A 10,537-nucleotide genomic window follows, 5' to 3' on the forward strand; every position below is an offset into this window, starting at 1 on the left:
TCATCTTCTTACTGGCCTGAACTCAATTTGGCTAATAGTTTTAGTTTTTTTTTTTTTTTTTTAAAGCATTAGCCTATTTCAGCGGAATATATGCTTTTTCTTTGTATTGTACCAGAATCTCTCTTAAACTTCTATTCCTGCGAATTTGGTGTAAGGGTTAAGCCGGTGACTGGAAAGCTGGGAAGGCACCCCCAGCCAATCGGAACTCATACTGGTGATGTACTGCTTCCCAGCTCTGATTCATTGGCTGCCTAGGGTTTGTCATTCTATCCCGGCGTCGGCAAGCAGCGTGGGTCGGGTTTTCTGTGGTCTAGCTAGCTAAACTGGATTTTGGTGGCTGCCTGCACGTGCAGTCGCAATTACCTTTCGCTCATCTCTAGCTCTTCGTGAAAGCAGCTGTCACGTTTCTGACTGTCCTCTAGATTTTGAAAAACCCTCGGTTCCATTTGCCCCACATTGGAGGTCTTTGGAAGTGCCCGTTGAGCCTGAATCACGTGACCCTGTAACGTGCACATAAATACAATTCGGAATCCCTGGAGCGACTCGGGGGACAACCCGCGGGAAGCTCTAGGCACGTGTCCCAAGGCGTGAACGGGTTGCACACGCACGTCTGCGGTATGGCCGCGGCACCCGTGTGGGCCTCGTGGGGACGAAGGGACAGGCTGAGTCCCTTGCGCCAGGCGCTAACCGAGAGCGCACCTGCAGCCCGGCGTCGGTAGGCAGGTCTAAGAGTCGGGTGTGGACGACGACGACAGCAGGGTCTGGAGGGGGGGAACCTCCGCGCCCTAGCGCGAAGGCCGCGCGCCCGGCTCGCACCCACCCAGGACGTCCAGGCTCCCTCGGGATCGGCCCGCGGCGCCGGCGGCCCCACGGCGGCGGGTCGAGGAGCAGCGCAGGGCAGTGACGTCACCGCCGCCCCTCCCCCGCCCCAGCCGCAGTTCCGGCCCTCCCACATCCGGGTCTCTCCAGCCCCTGGGCCGCGCCGCAGCTGCAGGGCCGGGGGTGGGGGGAGCGGCGGCGCGGGGCGGGGCGGGGCAGGGCGAGGGGCAGCGCCGTCGAGAGCGCGCGTGCGCGGGGCCGCGCTAGAGGCGGCGGCGGTGGCGGCGCTAGGGGCGGGAGCGCGCGCAGGAGCTCGAACGCGGTGGTCTCCGCGCCGGCCGGGTCCGCAGCTCGGGATCGGGTGGCTGGGGCGGGGGGAGGGGGGCCCAGGCAGGTGGGGCGGAAAGCGATGAGTCCTCGGCGCCTCCTCCGCCTCCCGCGGGCCCCGCTCTCTGCCTCCCGCTCCGACGCCCGGATGATCTGAGCCGCGAGGGCTCCGAGAGCCGGGGGCCCGGACCCAGCCCGGCTCCTCCCCTCCTCCGCCCGGGCCCGGCCGCCGTCGCGGGACCCCGTGCCCGGCCGCCGTCGCCACCGCCGCCCCGGCCGATCGAGGGACCCGCCCGCCCGCGGCTGCTCCGGGTAAGCGCGGCGCGAGGGCGAGGGCGAGCGGGCGGAGGGCCTGTGCGGCGGCGGCCAGGCCTGGGGCCTGTAAACAAGCCGGGCGTCTGCCCGGGCGATCCCGGGAGGAGACGCGACAACTCCACCCCCTGGGCGGCCTCCTCCCGGAGCCCGCGCTGGGCGGCGAGGGGTTAACGCGCGGCGGGGGCGGAGGCGGGGTGTGTGCGGCGGCAGGGAGGGGGCGCGACCCTCGGCCGGGCGGGGCGGACACCAGCGGCCGCGGAACTTTCGGGGAGCCTGCAGCGGGGTCTCCCCTTGAAGCAGACTAGCCCGTGAGTCCCCCGGATTTCGAGACTTAACCGCTGGGTTGAAAGTGAGGCCCCCAACTCAGTAGTGATGCCTCCACTTCATTCATTATTCCGGCTTGGAGCAAACCCATTAAAGTAAACTACAGGTTTTGCATCATTTTGGACTGATATATTGGAGGAAAGTTCTTTATGTTAGAGTTTAGTTTAGGCTTGGCACCCTTCTGCCTGTAGGTTGTAAATACACTCGGATCCTCTTGAAAGACAGCTGGCTGTGGAGAGCCTTCTGCCAACTGGAGTTTTAGATCTTTTGCAAATTTCACCATCCGAAGTATTTTTCTCTTTACTCAAACAGCTCACGATACTTAGAAATCCACAAAGGTCAGAGTCTAAGCAGTCTATGTTGGCGCCCCCACCCCAAGTTTCCTGCTAGTTGGAATAATGCCCCTGGTATATTTTTAACCGCGGTTAGAGTATAAGGAGATTGGCATTGTTTGAGAAGAATAAATGATTTTGACGTTATGGAAATTAGTAGGTTTCCACGGTTCTGAGGGGGGAAAAAAAAACAAAACCTTTTCAAACCCGGGCTTTCAGATTTCAAAGATGACTACTTCTGGATGGAGGAGAAGCCCGCTGAAGAATCATAGAACTTAAATGGTTGTTTTCTGGGCCTTAGGATTTTAGGTTTCTGAGGGTTCACTCCATAGTGCTTGGTTCTCACCTCCTTTTAACCAGACAGAATACGTCATTTTCACACTTTTACCTTTTCTGTATTCTGGACCTTTGCCAAAGATTATTTCTGTAGTTACAGATGAGGAAACTCAGGACCAGAAAGATAGTGAGCACACACCCACACACTCACATCTTCAATACTGCCTTTATTGCCTTAATGTGTCTGCTTTACCATTTAATAATTTGAAGCACGAAGCACGTCATCTTCCCAGTGAGTGCTACAGTTCTGGTCTGCATTTTTTTGTGTTTGTTTTGCATTGCTGGGGATAGATTTAGTTCAGGGCCTCTTGAATAGTGCAAGTCCAAATTCTCATTTGTCTGTCTTGTATATATCTGATTAAACATTCAGCTATGTTGGGATGACTGCTTTTAACCTGGTAGTTTACAGCAGTAATACCTTGAAATTATAATGAACTACATGTGTAAGTTTCTTCAAACATTTGTATTAATACTAAACACTTTTACATCTGGGAAGTAATTATGATGGTGGTATCAAATACTAAGATAATAACGTTTTACATTAGTTGCTGTAATATATGTTTGAAAAATAGTAAAATTCACCACTGGAAGCATCAAGTTGCTTCTTGCAGGGTTTGTATTTCTATTTTCACATGGAATGAATGACTATATTTCAGTATAAAGGGCTGAAGCGATCAACCATAATTATAGTATAACCTGTTGTAAGGAACAGTGTTCTGCCAGAAACATGCTCGAAAATATCTGTGTCCAGGGACAAGGCATTTAACCCTTTGAGCTTCAGAATCAGTAATGCCAAGGGGGTAGATTACATCACCACATATATATTTATTATTGTTCTTTTGCTCTTCTGTGACTGTTGCACATATCTCTAACAAATGCATGCCTGATACTCCTGCTACTTAGATGTCTTACCATTCTGAAGTTTACTTTTCTTTCTGGGCTCTGTTGTATTGAGTTTGTGGCTGTGCTTTTGGGAAGCTTCCTGTAGTGGCCTTCACTGATCTTTCTCTTGCCATTGGGAAGCCTAGAACTCCCAGGACATCTGTGGAGACAGTGTGTACCTGAGACAGCATGTTTGAAGAAGCTGGGATCCTCAGTGCTTGGATATGATGGGCATTATAAGAATACATTGTGTGAGCGTCTTTGTGTCTATGTGTCCATGTGTCTGTGTGTATTTTGGTTCAAGCCAAGTGTTGTTGATCTTGTCTTACTTAAACTTTGGTTTGGAATTTCACCTACTACCTAGTGTCATCTTCCCCACCTCCCTACCAAAATGTATAGCAACCTCTTTTGTTGCCTGGTAAATATTGTTAAGTGCTTACTAAATGTCTGCATCTTTGTAATTTTTTCAAACCTCACCACCTTGGCTGTTAACTATATGACCTACAGAATATATTGCTGTTCTTAGTCTGTACTGATACAAAAATAATTCTGATATATATTTGATGTTCCTTTCAAATGATCATCTGTTGTCTGAGTAATACCCTTGAGTGCTTTTCATCTTTAATCAAATCAAAAGACAGTCTTAAACAAAAATCTGCTCAAGGGGAGTTGACACACACAGATAAAATAAGCCTTGGCCCTGTGACATAGGCAGGATGGACCTCAGGAGAGCAGCAGTACATACTGTGCGGCCGTTAGATTTCCTGTGTTGTCATGCTTGCCCTGTCTTCAGATAACACAAATACTTAACAATTCAGTGGTCTCATGCGTCACTTTGCTGTTTTTAGCAAGAATGTATGTATTTTTTGGCATGTTATTAACCATTCTCGTTTAAGAAGCTTGGATTAATGTATAGTTAGAGAAAGGCTGACTGTATATATTCTTTTTCTTCCTTCATGCTTTCAAATGTTTCTCGTTCTGCATATTATGACACTTAAAATTATTATCTTTATTTATTTATTTTGAGACAGGATCTTACTACATAGCCTTGGCTGGCTTAGAATTCACTATGTAGCCGGGCGGTGGTGGCACACGCCTTTTATCCCAGCACTCGGGAGGCAGAGGCAGGCAGATTTCTGAGTTTGAGACCAGCCTGGTCTACAGAGTGAGTTCCAGGATAGCCAGGGTTACATAGAGAAACCCTGTCTTGAAAAACATATGGTTTAGAGAATAAATACAAGAAAGTCTATAAATGTTTAGAAACATAGGCAATTTAAAAAAGTTTAACTCAAGGTTGATTGAAGCAAGAGGTGGAAAACTAATTGTCAAGAGAAAGGATCATCACGTATTATTCACTATGTAGACAGGCTGGCCTTAAACTCACAGAGATTCATCTGATGATGCTTGTCTCCCAGTGCTGGGATTGAAGGCACATGTCACCACACTCAGCTATAAGTAACACTTTTTTGCTTCATCATGTGTTTACAGAATTAATGAATGAATGAAAAAAATATGTATATACATATATGTGTGTATATATGTATATAAAATGATTGTAATCTTTATATTACCTGTCTGAATACTACCAAAGGAAGAAGAGCTAGAGAAAGCGTTGAATGTGATGAGCTCTTTTTTTACATAATCAATTTAAAAAATATTTATTTTATGTATATAAGCACACTGTAGCTGTCCTCAGACACACCAGAAGAGGGCATCAAATCCCATTACAGATGGATGTGAGCCACCTTGTGGTTGCTGGGAATTGAACTCTTGACCTAGAAGAGTGAGCAGTCGATGCTCTTAACTGCTGAGCTATCTCTCCAGCCCATGACTTGACAAATGTTATAAGAAACTAAGAAGTGCAAATTTATATATGTTGAAAAAGTTGCACTGTAGGGCTAGAGAGATGTCCCTGGTTGAGAATATTTGCTGGTTTTTTTTTTTTTTTTCCAGTAAAGACCTGAGATTTGATTTCCAGCACCCATATGGTGCCTCATAACCATCAGTTCCTCCAGTTCCAGGAAATCTGATGCCTTTTGATCTCCACAAGCTGTGCTATGTAGATACACATGTAGGAAAATACATACATACACACATACATACAAAATAAAAAAGTAGATACTGTGTTCTTAATATCAATATTTTAAGCACTGAGTGAGTGATATGGTGGGAACTCAGTTTTCATAATCATTAATGTTTTTATTTGCAACCCATTGACTCAAGTGTATTTGGTATTAATATTTAGGATCTGAATTAAAATTAGTTTTTGTGACAGATAATGATTTGAAAAACATGACACAAATTATTTTATTTATCTTCGGGATAAAAAAAGGAAGTAATAAAAATTACACTTACCCAGCAGTGGTGGTGCATGCCTTTACAGGCAGATCTCTATTAGTTCAAGGCCAGCCTTGTCTATACTGTTCCAGGACAGACAAGGCTACATAGAGAAACCTTGTCTTGAAAAATCAAAAAGCCCCTTTACTTTATTGACTATTTGTGTAAAGCTTTAATTTTTTTCACAACAGCCTTCTGAAATACTTGATGATCCTTTCTCTTGACAATTAGTTTTCCACCTCTTGCTTCAATCAACCTTGAGTTAAACTTTTTTTTAAATTGCCTGTGTTTCTAAACATTTATAGACTTTCTTGTATTTATCCTCTAAACCATATAGTTTAATTTTCCACAGTGTTTCTAATATTTGGTATTAAAGTGATCTAAAGGTGATTTGAAGTATACAGTGGGTGGGGATAGGTTACATACAGCAACTACACTATTTTAAATGAGACACACATGGGGTCATGCACCGGTCCCTTGTTAGCAGCCATTGATTGGATAACTATATATGGGCTTAGTGAACCTAAATGACATTGCAGAATCATGTCAATAGATTTAAAAATAGTCTTTAAAAGGTCCTGAGTGGATTCTTTCAATTAAAAGAGCCTTGTTCCTGGAACCAGAATTTTAAAAGCTCACTGTTAGCATTTCTGAAATGTAGCTTTCTGGAGTCGAAATGCGTGCCTGAAAGTACATAGTTGTCTTCATCTGCAAGGATCTGTAGAGGTTCTGCCTTCCAGACCCATGCTCCTAGAAATAAAACCCAGACTCAAAATCTATTTGCAGATACCTTGGCCATATAGCTAGGTTCTGCTCAGGCTAGATCATTACTAAAATATCCCATTTATTTTAACCTGCCTTCTGTCACGTGGCTGATTACCTATGCTCAGGTACCATGCCTTCCATCTTTTTACAGCTTCTCAGGTCGATCTCGAGCACCTGACTAAGCTATAGGTCATAGGCTTTTTAATTGGCAGGTGATGCATCCATACAATATTCAAGATTTTCCTTGTGTATTAAAGGAATATACTAGAATCCCTTCAAAAAGGATTGTGATGATGCTTTTTTTCCCCATTTCTAGGGCTTTAGAAGTTAAAGCAAAAAAAATTTGTCTTCGCTAACCACCATTGAGATTGAGGAGTAGAGTTTATATTCGTAAATGGTTGAGGGCCTTAGTGTAGAACCTGAGGACCTGAGTAGATGAGACCAATTCAGCCTCAGAGAAGGATCCATAAAGAAGTATAACACAAATATTCCCTCAAAAGCTAGAACTCAGTCCCTACTTTCCTATATATAGTAGGTGTTCTTGGCTAATTTACTTGATTTCTCAGTTTTCCTTATCTGTCACATGGAAATGTCTCTTATGTGCTTGTCTTAAAGATTTGGTAGAAAAATCAAGACTTGTATTGGGCATGGTGGCCCACACCAGCATGTGGTGTAATCTCTTGAGTTTCATGCCAACTTGGTCTATATAGGGAGCTCAAGGCCTGCCAAGGCTACATACATAGCAAGACATTGTCTCAAAAAGAGGGGCGGGCCATGTTTTCCATCAAAAAGAAAGTACCAAATAAATGGTAGCTATTGTTACTAAGTTTATGGGATCTTAAGAGACTTGGGGGTTTGGGGTGTGCTGGAGAGATGGCTCAGGTTAAGAGTACTGACCGCTCTTCCAAAGGTCCTGAGTTCAATTCCCAGCAACCACATGGTGGCTCACAACCATCTATAATGGGATCTGATGCCCTCTTCTGGTGCGTCTGGAGACAGCTACAGTGTATTCATATATGTAAATACATGGGGGGTAATATTGACCAACTGTGAGTAAAAGATTGAGAACAGGTAAAGACTTGGGATATAGAATTGGCATATGCACAGAATGAAAGTCAAGGAAGAAAAATATTAAGTATGAACATTTACTTGGCTTTCTGGAGTTGGAAGGGTCACGCCTGGCTTTGGAGTTGGTGATTAGGCAATAGTAGATGATAAACTTGGTGATAAAGAAGAGCAGTAATAGAGCAAAGGTGAGAGGAGCCAGGGAGTAGGGGAGAGTTGACCTGGTGTTTTGTAGAGTTAAATTTCATGGTTAGAAAAGAAGAGTAAAGAAACCACATTATCCTACTGTTTTAAAAACTTGCCTTCGTAACGGACATTAAGCTTCGTGCTTGTTGTGGGTTGTTTACAGCTTACTACCTCTACAGAGAGCAGTACCAGCACTCTACACAGTCTCCCATTAACCCTACACCACCATTAATCCATTCTGTAAATAGAAAATTCTCCCCTTTGCCCCTTCTGTGCCTAGATGCAGGCATCTTCTGCCTCAGTCAAAGTGTGCCCTCCCCTCAGGGTCTTTCTCACACTGCGGTCTGGAGTTTGCCCTAGCTGCTGCTTCTCCCTTTAAATCAAAGCTCATTTTCAGTAGCATACCTGCATTTTTATGATTTGAAATCATGTATTTTAGTTCTAGGTATGTATGCTAATTATGCCTAATTCTGAAAGGGGAAGTACAGCAACTATTTGCTGAGGCCTACCACAGTGCTTATGGATAGTAAATGTGCAGATACTTGGGAATGGGTAAGCACACTGTACCTGGCAGTGGGCGTTAATTGCTGTGGGATAGCAGACGTTTGCTGTGTAAGTGTGAAGGTTATATACATCTGAAATAGAACAAGAGTCTGCCGTTGGTGTGGAGCTTAGGTTGGCTCATTGTGGGCTCCACGCTGACTTTTTATCTTTTGGCTTTGAGGGTTAATAGGATATTTATAATCAATCACATTTCTTTTCAGAGTAGCTGACATTGCAAATATTATCAGTTCATAGTTATTCTTGTCATCATAGGGGAATTATGTAGTCACAGGAATTTGACAGTGCATTAATTAAAGAAGAGTTATCAACAAATTTAATCTGAACCAGACTGCTAACATCTCTCTAGTCTGTTCATATAGACCTCTAAGACAGACTTTATAGCTGATCCCAAAATACTTAAGCTATTTCTAGTATTTAGAAAATAAGTTAATATTCTGTTACTAGATTTTAAGTGGATAATTTCTTGTATCTAGTGACTTCAATTCTTGGACTATAATGCTAATGAGGTCAGAGCCATGAATTTGATCTTTATGTGCCTCTTACTTTTCTGACCTTGACGTTGACTAGTAACAACAAGCATTTTATATAACAGGTACTATTACCTGAAAATATTTAAATTATCTTCAAAGCTTTGCAACATTCCTATCAGATAGCATTATTAGTTATATCCTAACAAATGAGAAAATTGAGACAGCTTTACAGCTGATAAAGCCAAATGCATGTTCTGGGACTTTTGAAAGTAATTCTAAGTGCAAATCAGTGCCTTTCTTTTTCCTTTTTTTCCCCAAACTCTTTGTTGATTCTTTGAGAGTGTCATCACATCATATACCCCAGGGAGTTCTTCTCCCTGTCTCCTCATATCTGCCTTTCATCCTTGCAACCTCCACCCAAAGTTAAAACACAAACAAACAAAGTATAGAGAACATTTCATTGTGGAAGTTGTAGTATGTCACAGTGTGTCCCCCAATGTGCAACATGTTCATCACAGTGAGTGTTTGGTCTGACTTAGATCTCTGGCTTCTGTAACACCATCCATGGTGTACCCTCACCTAGACGCCTCCAGATCATTCTTTGCTGCCCTATGTCATGGAGTTCCTGCAGCTTTAGGAAGCAGAACTGGCCCTTTCACACATCCCAACCATTCACAGGTGATACGGATGTTGGGATGGGCCAACTCAGAGCCCTGGGTCTGGGCCCAGGTGGCAACTGAGCCGATTGGCACACCTGCTGTCCCTTATCTACACCAACAGGGTTAGCTCTCCAGTACTACTCTAGCTAGGCCACCTAATGCTATATAATCAGCAGCAGGCAGAGTCAACTCCTGTGCTCATGACCTCAGTCGGCTCCCCCATACGCACACATCCAGAACTAGCTCCACTGTGCTGCCTAGTCAAGGCACGAGGCCCACTCTTCCAAGTGTTGCAGCCTGTGAGGTGGGCCAGCTCTCCCATGCTCACACCCTGGGCTCATCTGCATCTTCATAAGAAGTGTTAGCTCTACTGTTGTTGCCCAGGCGAGGTACAGGGTCAGCTCTCTCAAATACCACCATTGTAAGGAGCATTTGGGGAGGGCACCACCCCTGCACCCATGCAGATGAGTGGTTTAGTCAGCTCTCCCATGGTGTTACCCTTGGGGTTGGTCGGCTGTACTTTCTCCACCAGGGCTAGCTCTACTGATTGTACTTCTGTTGCTGTTGTTGAAAGTCTAGTGGTGGTACTGACATTTTAGTCTTTAGTATACAAAAGGCATGACTTTAGTTCTATTGTATCCAGAGTGTGACTCTTGTAGTGAGTTGGAATCTAATATGGCAGTATATAAAGCATGCGAAAAACATATCATCTACTTAAGTTTCCTTTAGAACTTTTCACCAGGCAGAGTTACATATATGTGTGTGCGCACACACAGACACACAATTCTGGGGCTATAGTACAAAAGAAAGTCCTTGGAAATTGGGGCCTTGCTTCACTTACTGGAAATAGTTCCTCAGTGTGTGCCTATTTAATCATTTCATTCTCTTTTGGTTTCTGATCACATGACAACAAATTAAATGTGAGCCAGAAATATGTCAGACTATGAGAAAGTATAGGTCATGTGCACTTCAGTTTAAATTTAGACTGGTTCATTTATCTATCATATGAGTGTCTCTAGCAGACCCTTGCTATGTATATTTTAATTATTTTAGTGAATGTGTATGAAGTATATATTCTGTTTCAAAGAATAACATAATTGATTACCAGCTTTGAATTCTTAGTGCTGCTTCCTTTTTTTTTTTTTTTTTTTTTTTT

At 44.1% G+C, this 10,537-nt stretch overlaps 1 protein-coding gene across 2 annotated transcripts in view; it reads left to right on the plus strand.

Moving 5' to 3' along the window:
- The first annotated feature begins 1,037 nt into the window (after positions 1-1,037).
- Positions 1,038-10,537, plus strand: part of Ppm1a (protein phosphatase, Mg2+/Mn2+ dependent 1A) — a 34,970-nt gene continuing 25,470 nt past the window's right edge. Inside the window, exon 1 of one of the 2 annotated variants that reach the window (XM_021202144.1) lies at positions 1,038-1,458. The gene's annotated coding sequence lies outside the window, so the exon portion shown is untranslated. The remainder of the gene's footprint in view (positions 1,459-10,537) is intronic. The other variant, XM_029540638.1, reaches the window with a different exon arrangement.

Source organism: Mus pahari, chromosome 7 (genome assembly GCF_900095145.1).
Source record: "Mus pahari chromosome 7, PAHARI_EIJ_v1.1, whole genome shotgun sequence".
In the NCBI taxonomy this organism is placed as follows: domain Eukaryota; kingdom Metazoa; phylum Chordata; class Mammalia; order Rodentia; family Muridae; genus Mus; species Mus pahari.